The 17,575-nt window shown below is 38.1% G+C and overlaps 1 long non-coding RNA gene across 2 annotated transcripts; it reads right to left on the bottom strand.

The window, feature by feature from the left end:
* Positions 1-639: 639 nt before the first annotated feature.
* LOC127143826 (uncharacterized) lies at positions 640-11,255 on the bottom strand. 2 transcript variants are annotated; one of them, XR_007815375.1, is made up of 3 exons: positions 11,042-11,255; positions 10,665-10,935; positions 640-746 (listed from the first exon to the last, which is right to left on the bottom strand). It is a non-coding gene; the product is annotated as an uncharacterized LOC127143826 (long non-coding RNA). The 2 variants fall into 2 exon arrangements; XR_007815373.1 differs by lacking the exon at positions 640-746 and adding an exon at positions 10,364-10,418.
* Between the last annotated feature and the right edge of the window lie 6,320 nt (positions 11,256-17,575).

Raw genomic sequence — 17,575 nt, 5'->3', positions numbered from 1 at the left:
CTATGTAGTTAAAATCTACATGGTTTCTGTTATTGGTATTGGTGCTGATTGCTTCGATTTTTAAGAACATAGGTAGATTCATGGTTAGTTTGTACTACTTTTTACATCATTTTTTTGGCACTTGTTTTATTAACATCTTTCCTCATATCAGTAAAGGCCACTTGAATTCTATTTCTAAATGTTGAGGCAGATATCTTTAATGGTGCTCCTCAATAGTTTATTTCTAAGAGCAAAACACATGACTAGTGGTTAGAACTGGTTTCTTCATTTAGATTATTTCTTAATATTTTTCACTGTGAACTCAAACTTTAATTTGGTTAATGAAATTTAAAAAGTAGATTATTAGTTTTAAAATTGAATGTGATAAGTTGTGAATGTAAGTATTAGATCTCGTATTTAATGTCATGCTAAATTGTTATTAATGATGTAACGACCCAACTTTCCGGACTAAGCTGAGGTCAATACTCAGTACTAAGACTCGACAACAAAACACAAGAACTCATAAAGGACCGGTTACGTTTCATTAAAAACGTTAGAGATATTACAAAAACAGTTTCGGGCCGTATTTAAATCACAGTCACGAGAGTTTCAAATACAATACTCAAGTCATCAAACTCAAAATCACAAAACAAACAAATATTCTAACAAAATACATCAGCGGAAGCATAAAGAAAACCAGACGCGTCCATATGGCCTTCACGCATCCTTCCTGCCTCTCGTCGGTCTGCCCCTCGTTGTACCCTTACCTGAAAAGTTAAAGAAGAGAAAGGGTGAGTATAAAATATACCTAGTAAGGGACCCACTACTGGGCCCGTTAGGGAACAACAGTTAACTTCCTATGCAGGGGTACCCTACGTAAACAGTCTAGTGGTTCCCTAGAATGCACACATCAGTCCCGTGATCCCGAAGGATGCACGTATCAGTCTAGTGATCCCGAAGGATACACCTATCAGTCTAGTGATCCCGAGGGATACACAGATCAGTCCAGTGATCCCGAAAGATGCATATATCAGTCTAGTGATCCTGAAGGATGCATATATCAGTCTAGTGATCCCGAAGGATGCACGTATCAGTCTAGTGATCACGAAGGATACACCTATCCGTAAGGTACACTACCCCATAGATGAAGCTATCTGTTACCCCTCAGTCCATACTAAACCGTCTACAACAGTCATACTCCAACAACAATCATATTACAAATTTGCCATAGGCTTCTCCAATAAGATGGTATAGATTTAAACAACTACATCTTCAGTTGCTATAAGCGTTTCAAATTCACACACCATGGTGATATTCCTTAGATCCAGTCAACTAGTCAAAGCAGAACCGGACTGACAATCCTTCCACGACAAAACTCCATGATCAATATCCAGACAATAGACTACCACATACCTAACCTTAAGACTTTAAAGTCCATCGACATACAAATTCAGTCCACAACGTAGCCTATTAACATAACTACAATATACAGAACATCCGGGCATCGGTGTCTATCCGTAAACAACTCCTTACACCCGATGGCACACAAGCTACAACTAGCGGTCACGTTACCTTTACATCAGACAAGAGCATAACAGCGACACTTAAAAGTCAAAACATACATCCAATTATCCAGTACAGTTACTAACGTGCAATCCCCTGTGGATTACTACGTTTCCAGCCTCGATCCGAGGTCCGGTAGTAGGAAAACCCTTACCTCATACTCGGTTATGTCCCTCGATCGAGTCCACGCTCAACGGATCCACCTAAGCGAAAACACAAGGGTTTTAAATGATGATACTAGTAGAAGTCATTTTTAAATAGTCCTAAGCAACATCCGTTGGCTTACCCGAGAAAAAGAAAGCTATCTCCAAATAAACCTGCCGCGGAACCCGAGAACTTGAATGTCAACTCCTTAATACCTTCAAGGGACGAAAGGTAGGACCAAATCTTATTCCAATATTCAAACTCGAATCGGTTGTAGCAACATTAGGAAATTCATCAAAAACAATCCTTACCGAAGACTCACCGTGACCCTAAGTGGAGGAAGGAAGGCTTAGGTGGCTCGGTGAAAAGGGAGCTCGGCTTGGCTTGGAGGTGATCGGCTCGGCTCGGCTCGGCTCGTCTTAGTTCAGCTTGGCTCTCGGCTCGCGGCTCGCGGCTCACGGCTCGCGACTCGGCTCAGTCTTTGGCTCAGCTCGGCTCAACTTGCGGCTCGCGACTCCGCTCAGCTCGGCTCGCAGCTCAACTCGCGGATCAGCTTGGTTTTCGGCTCAGGTACGACTCGGTTGGGATTCACAACTCAACTTGGCTTCGCACGGGCACTTGCAAGACTCGAGCTCCACGATCGTTGAAGGCTCGTCGTCGGCGGCTTGGCAAACGGTGCAGCTTTGCTTCAACGCGGCGGACGGCCAACGGAGGAGACGCCCGACGGTGGAAACGAATGGATAGTGGCGGCGGTGGCGTTGGCTGGGTACGAAGTGGAGATTTGGAAGGGCCGACGGCAAAACCGAATGGAAGCGAAGGTACTGGCTGCGAGGCGACGACGGTAAGAAGCTTCAACGAACGGCGGCTATAGGTCCGTGTTGACCGGAAAAGAAGGAGAAGAAGGGACTGATGTTGCGTCGGCTGAAGAAGGAGAATGGAAAAAAGAGAAGATGCTGGAGATGGGCGGTGGCGGCATGAACACGAGGAAGAAGAAGACGAAGTGGATGAGGGGGGGCCGCGCTCCTTAGGGTTTTTAAAAAGAATATTATTATATATATATATATATATATATATTTAAATAGTAATAACATAAAATAATAATAATAATAATAATAATTAATAATAATAATGTTAATACTAAATAATATTAATAATAATATTATTAAATAATAATAATATTAATAATATTAATATTAAATAATAAATATAATATTAATATTAAATTATAATAATAAAAGTAAATAATAATAATAATAATAATATAATTAATATTATATTATCAAGATATCAATTTACCAAATATTAATTTAAAGAAATTCATAACCCTAAATTTCTTTTTCTACCCTCATCGAAGGAAACCGAGAATTTACACCAAAATTTTTAAATTTCTAAAAAAAATCACAGAAAATGATAAAATTTACCTCTAAAATTCGAGGCGTTACAAATGACTATTATGTTTGAGAAAATTTGTTTATTTAAAATTTTTCTTAATCTTCTCGTTATTTATGGACTCAAACATTTGTGAGGATTATTATTAGTACTAGATGCATAGAGTTCATGTTGGAGAAAACATCTATCTTCTTCATATAATTGTAGTCGGGAAGAGCCTAGCTTGAGAACTCTCCTCTGGTCCCATATTTGCCGTCTAAGTCTACTTTGTCCATGATGACAGTCAGAAGAGTCTTTTGCTGGAAGTTAAGGATTTGACTGCTGTAATTGCAGAAACCAAGCAAGAGATTCTCAAGGGTGTTAATCTTGTTGTTTACGAAGGAGAGGTTAGCTCAAAATTAATCTTTAGTATTGTTTTAGGAGTGGATTCTCACAATTTGAATTTTTCATTGATTTTTTGTTCATTTGGAATTATTTTTTCTGAGCCTAGTAGGTTCACGCCATCATGGGAAAGAATGGTTCTGGAAAGAGCACATTTGCAAAGGTCGGTATTGTTTGTGTTCTTTTCTCTAATTCTCATTAAACAGAAAAAGGATTTTTGACGTTCTTTATCAGTAATGAACTTTGAGCTTAGAAGTTTGTTAGTTTCCTTTGCTTCAATTTGTACTTCGGATGGAATTTTTCCAGCTTTATTTAACTTTTAGTATAGTCCAAAAGCTCAATTACTATGGTCAAATGAGTTAAAGTTTTGGTAATAATGTGTTGTGTTATGTCATTTGAAGCATTCTGGATTCAAATTTGTACTTAGGCTCGACTTGTGAAATTTGGAACATCAGTCTATTTGTGGTTGATTATTCATACTGGGTTGTGTTTTTTCTTTTGGATTTTTTCTGTTTGTGTATGCATCCATTTTGTGGAATTGATTTATGTTTTGTTCTTTTAGCTTGTTACATTATTTTCTTGTTGAATTTTGTGGATAGTTAAATCTGGATTAATTGTATTTGAAGTAAATAGTGAATTGTCTTTTATAAGATATTAGGTTGAATGCATTTTGTAAATGCAATACAGTTTTCCTACCTAATATCAAATCTTAGGAGCTTAATTGAAATTCTTGGAGTACAATAAGCTCAAGTTATCAGAGGAGCTAACTAATATCAAATCTTAAATTTAAAATCTTGTTTTGATGTGTCTTCCATTTTGTGTTGTGCATTTTCCATTTGGACTATTAACTTGTATATTTTAACTTATGGGAGAAAATTTCTAGTCCTTTTTCCTACGATTGTTGGTGTACACCTACGAATTGGTAATGTATTCATTTTAACAGCTCCTTCAATTGTCGGTGAAAATTTAGTTCCAAATATGATGATTTTGGAGTCAATTTTAATGGAATACATATAGGCATTCAGGTGAAATTTGGCATTATTTGAAATAAATCATTGGTTTGAGATTGGCATGTGTATACTGATTTAATGCTATGTTTATGAAAAATGTAGGGAATAAGGGAGGTTTTGGCAATCTCAAAGAAAATGAGGACGACTTTTTTTGGCTCAAAAAATGTATTTCTACCTTATATTTACCTGATTTGCTAGTTCTTTATTTTGAGGACGATTGATTTGCTAGTTTAATTCCTCGCCCTTATATACATCATGATGTCCTATGAAGTTCGATTGTTTGATAAATTTTGAAGGTAAATATCTGGGTAGTCATTGATATTACATTTTTTTTTGTTAAATAGGTCTTTGACTTTTATTTGAATGTACTTGTATTTTTACAAGAAAGTGATGGTTTAGAATTAGTATTTACAGGTCTTTTTGCTTCTACCAAGAAAAATATCGTACAATTATAAAATTATCATGCTCTTAGCCACTGCTTGCAAATATTGCCTTCGAAGGACAAATCTAGGTATTAATTCATGATTCTACCATTCTCAAGCAAATACATTTATAATCAGATTGAAATCAGAGTAATTCATTACCTTCTAAGCGATTTAATAATTCATTGGCGGATAAAATGGCAGTGCAAGTTGGCCTTGAGGTGGTCGAGTGTGCATATGTGATTGAGTTGGATGGACTAAAGGTATGCATTTGCAAAAGACTGAGACCTTATACTAGATTTTTGTCGGCTGGTTTTGTTCTTTCATTTTCATCTCAATGCAAGTTGTCATTATTATTAGAAAAAATAGACCTTAATAAAAGCTCTCAACCCAAAGGTCAGATTTCTTTCATTTTCATCTCGATAAAAGCTCTCAACCCAAAGGTTTGTTTCTGTTCTGTTTGGTCTTTGAGTAACGATCATCTGATTTACTTATCTTTCCAACTCAAAAAGTACGAAATGAAATGTTTGCTGATCCTTTCCAGATATTTCTGCCAATAGGCATATGAAGTAGTATAACTTGAACTTTGACGATGAGTTTGGGATGACTTTTGGAATTGTGAGACGTGGCTAAAATCGCTTAATGGACTATGGTCACAAAGTCAAAAGTGATTTTGAAAATTCCACAAGTACATGGAAAACACTTTGAAAGCACTTAAGTATTTATTCTCCAAAAGTGCTTGTAAGAGAAGTGATTTACTCCATGAAAAAAAAAATCTAAAAGTTTATAACAAACACACTTTATTATTGTTATTTGTGATTGGCATCAAAGCTTGTTGCTTACTGCTTTTCACCCTATTTATTTTTTGTTTTGGAAACTTTGATTTACTGAGATCCCGTTTGGTAACCATTCGTTATTATTATTATTTTTTTTTTTGAAAATTAAGCCTATCTTCTCTCTATATCTTACGAGATTTGCATCTTTCTTAAATACATGGTTGATTTTTTTGCCAATTTTCACAAACAAAAACAACATTTTGAAAGCTACTTTTTTTAGATTTCAAGTTTTGGCTTGGTTTTTTAAACCATTGGTAGAGTGTAGATAACAAAGGAAGAAAGTTGGAGGTAGAATGAGTGCCTATAGGCTTAACTTTTCAAAAACAAAAACAATATACAAAATGTTTACCAAACGGGGCCTGAGAGAAAGCATCTTTCAATTCCTCACTCCATATTTTATATCATTTATTTTCAATCAGAGGTGAAAATTTGTGGATTATGAATGACTTCTGGTTGAGCTTTCAGCAAATATATTTTGCTACAGTGGGCAGAAGCAATCGAAAGTTTGGATGATAGAGTCCTAGGATCGGATAAGATCTTTGACATGAAGCAAAGGCCAGATGGTGATATTGAAATCGATGATAAATATTTGGAGCATGATTTCTATATTCCAACCTGCCAAAAGTGCAACGGAGTGCTCAAACCTAATGTAAGATTATTTCTTTCGCTATTTGATAATATATCTTGTCACATAAGTCAAATAATAGTTTTAGGAAACAAATCTGTCCCATGATTATTCGCTGAATCTGAAGATTAATGTAGAGAAAAAAAAAATAGAATCCACATTGTATGGCAAACAGAATGTAAGATGAAGAGACTTGAATCTCCTGAATTAAAATCCATATCAGCTATATGATCCATGAGAAAAGGAAACCACATCAGGTATGTCGCATTAAATCATACTGCCTCATTATTCGAGAGTATATTGTGTAGATTATTATGAGAAAATAGAACTCTTTCGCAACATACTTTAAGTAAACGGTTGAAGATGTGTTATGTTGTCGAAAACTAGAACTTAACGGATCAATGTAACGCCCCGAAGATCGAGGTAAAATTTTAGTATTTTATGTGAATTTTTCGGGAATTTAGGATTTTTTTTAAAGCGATAAAATAATAATATAATATTTATTTATATTATTATCATTAGGTAATTTATCATTTTATTTTAATATTAATAATTTTTTTTATTATTTCTTATTTATTTAAAATACTAATATTATTATTTAATAATTAATTATTTAATAGTAATATTTTAATATAAACTTTAATTAATTTCATTTAATATATTATTATTATATTAATATTTTATTATTAATAATTATTATTATTATTTAATTTATATATATATATATATATATATATATATTTTAAAAAAAAAAGAGAAAGAAGAAACCCTCGCGCGCGCACACCCCCCCCCCCCTTTTTTTTCATTTTCGCTTTCTTCTTCCTCACGCCGCGCCGCAGCCGTCTCTCCCCATTCGTTTCTCCTTCTTCTTCATCTCTTCTCCATCCGACGGCGGCATCACCTTCCTCTTCAATCTTCTTCTTCCCTTCAGCTTCTTCGCCGCCGGATCTCCACAGCCGCCGCACCTTTGAGTTTTCCGCCAGCCGTCGGTCCGAGCGAAAGCTTGCAAGCAGCCGCATCCCGTTCCCTTCGTCGTCGTCCGTCGGGTCCCAGCTGACGCCGCCACCGTGAGGTTCGCCGGTTGCTGCAACCCCCATCGTACCGTCGTCGTCCGCCGGAAGAAAGAACCATCAAAATCGTGGCTGCCCATTTTCATCCGATCCGACCCGAGACCCGCTTCCAGTCCGAGCCGTGAGCCACAAACGAATCCGAGTGAGCCGAGTGAGCCAAGCCGAGTGAGCCGAGTGAGCCGAGCCGAGTGAGCCGAGCCACGAGCCGAGCCGCGAGCAGAGTGAGCCGAGCCGCGAGCCGAGCCGCGAGCCGAGTGAGCCGAGCCGCGAGTCGCACTGAGCCGAGCCGCGAGCCGAGTTGAGCCGAGCCGCGAGCCGAGTTGAGCCGAGCCACAAGCCGAGCTATGAGCCGAGGCCAAGCCGAGCCGAGCCGAACGCCTTCAAGCCGAGCCGAGCTACTTGTTTCACCAAGCCACCTAAGCCTTCCTTCCTCCGCTCCGGGTCACGGTGAGTCTTCGGTAAGGATTGTTTTCGATGAATTCCCTAATGTTGCTACATCCGATTAGAGTTTGAATATTGGAATAAGATATGGCCCTACTTTTCTCCCTTGAAGGTAGTACAGAGTTGACGCTTGAGTTCTCGGGTCTCGCGGTAGGCTTGTTTGGAGGTAGTTTTCCTTTCCTTGGGTAAGTCAACGGATGTCGCTTCTGACCTTTTAAAACGACTTCTACTAAAGTCATCAACTAAAACCTTCGTGTTTCGTTTAGGTGGATCTGTTGAGCGTGGATTCGATCGAGGGGCATAATCGAGTATCAGGTAAGGGTTTTCCTACTACTGGACCTCAGATCGAGGCTGGAAACGTAGTAATCCACAGGGGATTACACGTTAGTGACTGTATTGAATAACTGTATGTGTGTTGACTGTTAAGCACTGTTATTATATTTTGTCTGATGTAAAGGTACTGTGACTGCTAATTGTAGATTGGGATTCTATATTGATGGACCTTGAAGTTACGGTTCAGTATGTAGTAATCATTGGTCTGGATGTTGATCATGGAGTTTGGACGGGGAAGGACAGTGAGTCCGGTTTTGGTTGGTTAGTTGATTGGGTCTAGGGTTTTCCCTAATGGTGTGCGAATTGGTGATGCGTATAGCAACTGAGGGGGTAGTTGTTTAAACCTATACTATCTGACTGACAAAGCCTATGGCGGAACTGTAATATGAATGTCGTTGGGGTGTGACTGTTGTGGACGGTTTAGTATGGACTGAGGGGTAACGGTTAGCTTCATCTATGGGGTAGTGTGCCTTACGGATGTGTGCATCCTTCGGGAGCACTAGACTGATATGTGCATCCTTCGGGAGCACTAGACTGATATGTGCATCCTTCGGGAGCACTAGACTGATGTGTGCATCCTTCGGGAGCACTAGACTGATATGTGCAACCTTCGGGAGCACTAGACTGATATGTGCATCCTTCGGGAGCACTGGACTGATATGTGCGTTCTACGAAACCACTAGACTGTTATGTAGGGCACCCCCGAATAGGAAGTTAACTGTTGTCCCCTAACGGGCCCAGTAGTGGGTCCCTTACTGGGTATGTTTATACTCACCCTTTTCTCTTCTTTAACTTTTCAGGTAAGGGCACGGCTAGGGGCAGACCGACGAGGGGCAGAAAGGATGCATGAAGGCCATATGGACGTGTCCGATTTTATTTTCGCTTCCGCTGATGTATTTTGGTTAGAGTATTTGTTTTGAGGATTTTGGATTTGATGATTTGAGATTTTATTCAAAACATTTGTAACTGTGATTTGAAATAGGGCCCGATACTGTTTTGTTGTTTTATTCCTAACGTTTTAAGAAATTGTAACTGGTCTATTATGAATTTTGTATTGTGTGGTCGAGTCTTAGTATTGAGTAGTGACCTCAGCTTAGTCCGGAAAGTTGGGTCGTTACAATCAATCTCAAGGTAGCATTGTTGGTTCTGCACAATCGTATATATTTCAAATTTATATGCTATTTTGCTCTCTCCTCTCTAATTACCATGATCTCTAGTTCTCTCCTCTCTAATCGTAGTTACCTTTACATTATGTTGTTTTGTTGAATGTATGAGTAACTCTTTGCTAAGGGAGGGAGATACTTCTGCGGGTCAGTTTATTCTTTGACAAAAAAAAATACATATTTGTTTCTATAATTCTTTTGTAAATGAGAACAATTCCTTAAAAAGTGTTTGGTGCGAAATGCATATTTGTTTCTGCAATTCTAAAGATTAAATGATGCTTCAAATGGATTGTTGGTTGTTGATTGTGTATTTTGTGTTGATATTTTTGTTATGAAATGCAATGGTAGGAAAGGGAAAGGCCTTTAATAACACTAGAGTGAAGCGGTCGATTAAGGTGCCCACGATTAGTAACAAGCTAGCAGATATGATGATTATTTATAGAGGAAATATGACCAAAAGCCAATCAAGGCTTCTCCACACCCAAGGTTTACAAGCTCTACGATGTAGTGGTGCCCGCCCAGCACTCCCATCGTCTTTGTCGTAGTGGGGCCCCCCCAGCACTCACAACAACATCGTTGTTACATAGTACACTCAACGTCAACAACGAAATCTAACCAATGTGCACACGGTAATCTCTAGCCTCAGGCTCAAGATCTCAGTCATGTAGTTAATGAAAATTTCATAAATAATCTGAAAGTATTTAAAAATGCCTGCTTATAAATTTTACACAAAGCTCGAACTTTACTTAGCTCTTTCGTGGAAAACTGTAGTTCTTAAAACAAAACTTCTTACTAATTCATTTTTTGCTTAAGACATTGTTGTTTAAATACTTTCCAAACATTTAATATCTACGTGGTAGCATAAATTTCTTTAAGAAATATAGTCTCCAAACATATACTTGAAAATAGTCATGAGTTCAAATACCTTTCATGGCTTCGTAAATAAACATTTATCGCATTCAATCATAATAACAATTATGGAAAATATTTCAAAGTTTGTTTTGTCACTCATAGTCTTGGGTTAGATCCTTGGTCTATAAGCTCGGTTTAATTCTTCTCAGCCTGCCAACAACCCAACCGAGTATTAAAACTCTAAACATTCTGGTTTCCTAAAGATATACATAACATGTCGTACCAAAGATGACGCTCACGAAAACAAAGCTTAAGAAATAAAATCATATTTCAACAATTCTTTGAAATTTCCAGATTTCTAACATAAACTTCAAAGGACTATAACTTTCTCCATACTTAATCAAAATGAGTGTTTTTTATATCAAAATCTTCATTTTGAGATTCCCTAAAACTTACCTGAAGACATGTAAATCTGATTCCTCGTGCATAAACTCAGATAACCCTCAAAATAGAACCACTTCCAGAATCGCGCACACACGACCTCTTTACATTGTCCCTACAATTTAACTGCTTTTTAGTCGTTTTTGGTTCACGATTTCTTCATGTAAGTTGTAGTAAATTGAATAAGCTTTCCAACCATATCAAATAGAGATTCTAACTCCACCAGTACACTCTGAAATACAAGAAACACCAAAGACCTCCTGATTTTGAGTGAAAACCAACTGCCCTGTTTTCTTCATCAAAAAGCACCAAATGAATATCCGGATTTGCTCAAAATTTCTTCATAAAGTTTGTTTGAAAATGAGTTAAATTTCAGTAAATATAAATCTCACCTCTTAATTCCTTTTGAAGAGTTCAAACCGAATTAAAAACCAGTGATGTGCAGAATGAACTAAAATTCACCTATGGATACATTTTGCTTGAGTTCTCCTCCTCTTCTTCAACCTCCAAATTCTAGTAAAATTCCTCTTCTTCTTCCAAACTCTCTTTTAGAAGTTCTCTGCAAATTGAAGAAGGAAAAAAAATGGAAGTTGGATGTCTTCAAAATTCTTGGCGGTGAAGGGAAGAGAAGAAGAAGAAGAAAAGAAAAAATGAAATTTTCTTCTTTTTTTCTTCTTTTTATCCTTTCTTTTCTTTCTTTTCTTTAATTTATTTAATAAAACTATTTAATATATATATATATATATATATATATATATATATATATATATTTACACTTAATTTCCACTTTCTTTTTCTTTTTTTTCCACATTTAAAGAAATTAAACCAAGAAAACATTGGGTTTACAACTTACCTTCCCCTTAGAAAATTTGGTCCTCAATATTTAGAATGTCCTTAACTGAAAAGTATCGGGTATCTCTTCTTCATCTGATATTCCGGTTCCCAAGTTGCCTCCTCCGCTCCATGATGTCTCCACAAAACCTCTATGAGTGGAATCGTTTTGTTTCTCAAAACTTGTTCCTTTCTGTCGAGAATCTGAACTTGTTCTTCAACATAACTCAAATCTTCTTTCAATTTAATGGGTTGCTCTTGCAACACATGTGATGGATCTGGTATAGATATTCTTAACATGGATACATGGAAAACATCATGTATTCGTGCAAGTTCTATTGCCAACTCAAGTCTATACGCTGCTGGTCCCACTCGTTCCGTTATCTGATATGGCCCAATATATCTAGGACTTAACTTACCTTTTCTTCTAAAACGAATAACACCTCGCCATGGAGATAATTTCAAGAAAACTTGATCTCCAACTTGGAATTCTAGGTTTCTTCGTCGCTTATCCGCAAAACTTTTCTGTCGATCTTGGGCTATCCTCAGATTTTCTCTGATCAACTTAATATTGTTTGTCGTAATGTGAACCAACTCAGGACCTACTAACTTCCGCTCTCCCACTTCATTTCAGCACATAGGAGTTCTGCATGGTCTCCCCTATAAGGCTTCATATGGTGCCATACCGATACTAGACTGATAGTTATTATTATAAGCAAACTCCATAAGTGGCAAGTGGGTATCCCAACTTCCTTTAAGTTGAAGGACACATGCTCTCAACATGTCCTCTAAAGTTTGGATGGTCCTCTCGGACTAACCATCTGTTTGGGGATGAAATGATGTACTAAACTTTAGCCCTGTTCCCATTGCTTTCTGTAAACTAGGCCAAAATTTAGAAGTAAACCTCAGATCCCTATCTGAAACTATAGACACTGGTACTCCATACTGACTCACAATCTTATCAACATATAATCTAGCTTGCTGGTCGAACGTAGATGTCGCTTTAATCGGTATAAATCGTGTCGTCTTGGTGAGTCTGTCTACTATTACCCATATACCATCATGTCCACTGAATGTACGAGGTAATCCAAATAGAAAATCCATAGTAATATGCTCCCATTTCAACTCTGGCACTGGCAAAGGATTAAGAAATCCTCCTGGCCTCAGTCTTACTAGTTTAACCTGTTAACAAATCAAATATCTATCAACATATTCAGCTATCTCTTGCTTCATTCCAGACCACCAATAATTCTTTTTTAAAGTTCTGTACATCTTGATGCTACCTGGATGCATAGTATAAGCTGAATTGTGAGCTTCTTCTAGAATAGCATTCTTAAGCTCACTGATATTCGGAACACATAATCTTCCCTATTTAACAATGGCTCCATCTGTTCTCAGCTCAAACTCCACCTCTAAGCCTTTCTTGGATTTCTCAAACTTCTTCTGTAAATTACTGTCTTCTGACTTTCTTTTTAAAATCTCAGTTACTAGAGAAAACCGAACTGAAATTGAGCTAAGAGACTTCCTGAATCCTCTGTAGCTACTACTGCCTTGGAACCTCTTAACTCATTCAACAAAGCTACTCGAATACCACACAAGGCACTCTTCGGAAGTCTTGACTTCCTACTTAATGCATCCGCTACAACGTTGGCCTTACCTGGATAATACTCTATAGTACAATCATAATCTTTAATCAGTTCTAGTCATCGCCTTTGTCTCAGATTTAGCTCTTTCTGATCAAAAATATACTTCAGACTTTTATGATCTGTGAAAATATGGCACTTTTCCCCGAACAAATAGTGTCTCCAGATTTTTAGTGCTAAAACAACTGCTGCTAGCTCAAGATCATGGGTAGGGTAATTACACTCATGCTCCTTCAACTACCTTGAAGCATAAGCTATTACATTCCCATCTTGCATAAGCACACAACCTAATCCTAGCCTTGAAGCATCACAATAAATCACATAGTCCTTCCCTGTTACAGGAAGTGCCAAAATAGGTGTTGTAACTAGTCTTTTCTTCAATTCCTGAAAAATTTGCTCGCATTTATCTGACCACTCAAACTTAGCATTCTTCCTTGTCAAAGCGATCGAAGGAAATGCCAATCGAGAGAAATCCTCAATAAAACGGCTATAGTATCTTGCCAAACCTAGGAAACTACGTACTTCTGTCGCACTAGCTGGTCTTTCCCAATTGACAACCGCTTCTACTTTTTGTGGATCAACACTAACTCCTTTTGCTGAAACTACATGCCCCAAAAATACTACTTGTTCCAACCAGAACTCACATTTGCTGAACTTAGCATATAACTGTTTATCACGTAGAGTCTGTAGAACAATCCTCAGATGTTCCTTATGGAATTCTCTGTCAACCGAGTAAACTAATATATCATCAATAAACACAATCACAAACTGATCTAAATACTGATGGAAGATCCTGTTCATGAGATCCATGAAAACCGCTGGCGCATTCGTTAAACCGAATGGCATAACTCGAAACTCACAATGCCCATACCTCGTTCTAAATGCTGTTTTAGCAATATCTGATTCTCTAACCTTCAACTGGTGATATCCTGACCTTAAGTCAATCTTAGAGAACAACGCTGCTCCCCTTAGTTGATCAAATAAGTCATCTATGTGTGGTAAAGGATACTTGTTACGTATTGTAACCTTGTTTAACTATCTATAGTCAATACATAATCTGAGGGTACCATCTTTCTTTTTCACAAAAAGCACTGGTGCTCCCCACGACGAAACACTAGGCCTGATGTATCCTTAGTAACCTAGTTCTTGTAACTGCATCTTCAATTCTTTTAGCTCGCTTGGAGGCATTCTATACGGTGCCTGTGATATAGGTGCTGTTCCTGGTAATAATTCAATGGTGAACTCAATCTCTCTATCAGGTGGCAAACCTGACAGATCATCTGGAAATACTTCAAGAAACTCTTTCACCATAGGAACATCTTGTGGCTTTAGATTTTCTCTTTGCACTACTACGATGTGTGCAAGAAACGTTGTGCAACCCTTCCTCAGCAATTTCACAGCTTTTAAAACTGAGATTAAACTTCTAGAAACCTTCCTCATACCTCTAAAAACCACTTCAGCAAAGCCTGGTTTTCTGAAAACCACTTCCTTCGTATGGCAATCCATAGATGCATAGTGAGCAAATAAGAAATCCATTCCCAAAATTACATCTAACCTCTGCAACTCTAGTGGTAGCAAGTCCACTAGCAGACTGATACCTTCTACTAAAACTTCACAATTACGTAACATCTTATTAACAAGTAAAACGTCACCAACTGGAGTGTATATAGCTAACCCCTCAGATAAAGGCTCTAGCATCATATTCAACTTAGTCAGAAATATACTATAAACAAAGGAATGCGTAGCACCTAGATCAAATAAAACATCTGCAGGTACATTACAAATAAGAATCGTACCAATAATAACGTCTGGTGTGTCCTCCACTTCTTGTTGAGTCATAGCATAGACTTTTCCCTGTTGCCTCGGTCTTCCAACAACTCCCTTTTTCCTTGCACCACTGGTGCCCTCTGTTGGAACCACTGAAACTCTCGATTGCTCAACTGTCTGGGACCCAACTCCCTTATCTCTCTGAACTGTCATGTTCAACTGCGGACAATCTTTCTTGAAATGTCCTAGCTGTCTGCACTGGTAACATACACCGGCACCTACCAAACACTGACCCCGATGGTTCTTGCCACAACTCGTGCATGGTGTTCGCCTGACGATACTAGCAATGGACTCCTAACCTGGTTGCGATCTTACTGTTGATCTAATGGGTTGACTAGGTATTCTCTGGCTCTGTCTCTGAAAAACACTACCATAACTCATGTTCCTCGATGCTTGGCCTCTAGAGCGATTCTTAAAGTCTTGACGGCTTGAAATATTTATCCCAGGCGTGAACCTCCACTGCTCACGGCCTCTAAATCCACTAGCTGTTAAAGTCCCACGACTAAGCTCCACTGCTGATTTCTCTTCTATTATACTCTGCTCCACACGAAGGGCGGTCTCCTCTAACTCAGAGCAATTCGTCCACTTAGCAATGGCTGTAATTGGGGTACATATTTCAAAACGCAACCCTCTTTCAAACCTTCAACACCTGTCACTCTCATAAGCTACAATAACGTCAGTATACCATGAAAGCTCGATATACTTCCTCTCATACTCAGCCACTGAAAGTGATCCTTGTTTCAACCCAAGAAATTGATCCCTTTTGGCTTCGCAGTATGTGCTGGGATAATAATTATCTTCGAATATGCCTCTAAAAGTCTGTCAGTCTAAAGCACGTGCATCACTGCGCCTTGCTAATATAGATTTCCACCATCCTTCAGCTTCTTTTTGCAACAAAAATGTGGCCAAGTTAACCTTTCGCTCCTCAGGACAATTCATCACATCAAAATACTTTTTAAGCATATTCAACCAGTTCTTTGCATCAGCTGGATCTGTGGAACCCTCAAACATTGTAGCCCTTAACTTCTTCAGTCGTTCAATTCCGTATGCCTTTTTTGGATCACTAGGCTCTGCTCTATCTAGCCTTCCTATTTCTTGTGTAGTTCTCGCAAATTGCTCATTTCCTGCCCCACCTCGAACCCTTATGGTACTAGATTCCCCTACAGATGGACCTTGGGTAGGACCTTGCATCCCGTCCAGATTCTGCCGGCGTCGTCTGCCAGTACGTGGTGGCATGACTCCTATAATATGTCAACACATTAGACATACTATAAATACTTAACTCAAATGCATGATACTAAATTTCTACTAACATATTAATAATAATTGGACTCACTTCTACCCTTACCTAGACCATACTCCACTAGTTCCCTTTAAGCTAACTTAACTTTCAATTATTTACTTTCTAGTTTCTTCTTAGAGCTAACTGCTCTACCTTAATTCCCATGGAGCAAACTGCTCTGATACCAAGTTGTCACACCCCCTCCCGGACTACCTGCTACCTTAGACCGAAAGATGGCGTGAAGCCGACAAACAACGCTTTTCTGTAATTGTATCTGTCGACTCTGCTTAAAACTTTCATGTGATGAACTTGCCAATCTAGTATATAAACTATTATACATGCAACAAAACACAGCGGATCCTAGGCTAGTCAAACACATACATGAAGTGTACCTCAAAATTTACCGATTTCACGAGTAAACCTAAAGACACCTTAATCAAAATATAACCAACAAAATTTACACAACTACAACTCCTAAACCTTATACAAAATGTGGAGTATCTATAGCATACAAGGGTGTATATACATCACAACACAACAGACTCTATGCCTAACTCAAAACACGTACTGGCAATCGATAATGGAGCTTCAGCAGACTAAGGCAGTCTATCAGGCACCGGGAACTCGATCTCTACCTGGATAATGGGTAAAACATTTTGGAAAGGGTGAGCTATGAAGCTTAGTGAGTGACTCAGTTTAAAACTATGAATTTAAAGATAAGAGCACGTGAAAACTTTACACATATAAATCTGTTTATACAAGTCGTAAATGTAAACGTGTAGTAGTAAGAATAGCTTCCTTAAATACTCAGCATGTTCATCATTGAAATCTAGCAAGGCATATCAAGTATTTCGAAGAATTTTAACTAACATGACAAATCTACGTTGTGTAGGATACACCCAGTACAACAAAGGTTACAAGCTCTACGATGTAGTGGTGCCCGCCCAGCACTCCCATCGTCTTTGTCGTAGTGGGGCCCCCCCAGCACTCACAACAACATCGTTGTTACATAGTACACTCAACGTCAACAACGAAATCTAACCAATGTGCACACGGTAATCTCTAGCCTCAGGCTCAAGATCTCAGTCATGTAGTTAATGAAAATTTCATAAATAATCTGAAAGTATTTAAAAATGCCTACTTATAAATTTTACACAAAGCTCGAACTTTACTTAGCTCTTTCGTGGAAAACTGTAGTTCTTAAAACAAAACTTCTTACTAATTCATTTTTTGCTTAAGACATTGTTGTTTAAATACTTTCCAAACATTTAATATCTACGTGGTAGCATAAATTTCTTTAAGAAATATAGTCTCCAAACATATACTTGAAAATAGTCATGAGT

This window comes from Cucumis melo, chromosome 11 (genome assembly GCF_025177605.1).
Source record: "Cucumis melo cultivar AY chromosome 11, USDA_Cmelo_AY_1.0, whole genome shotgun sequence".
NCBI classification, from domain to species: Eukaryota; Viridiplantae; Streptophyta; class Magnoliopsida; order Cucurbitales; family Cucurbitaceae; genus Cucumis; species Cucumis melo.
Note: the sequence above shows the minus strand (reverse complement) of the source record. Positions and strands in the feature narration are given on the sequence as shown.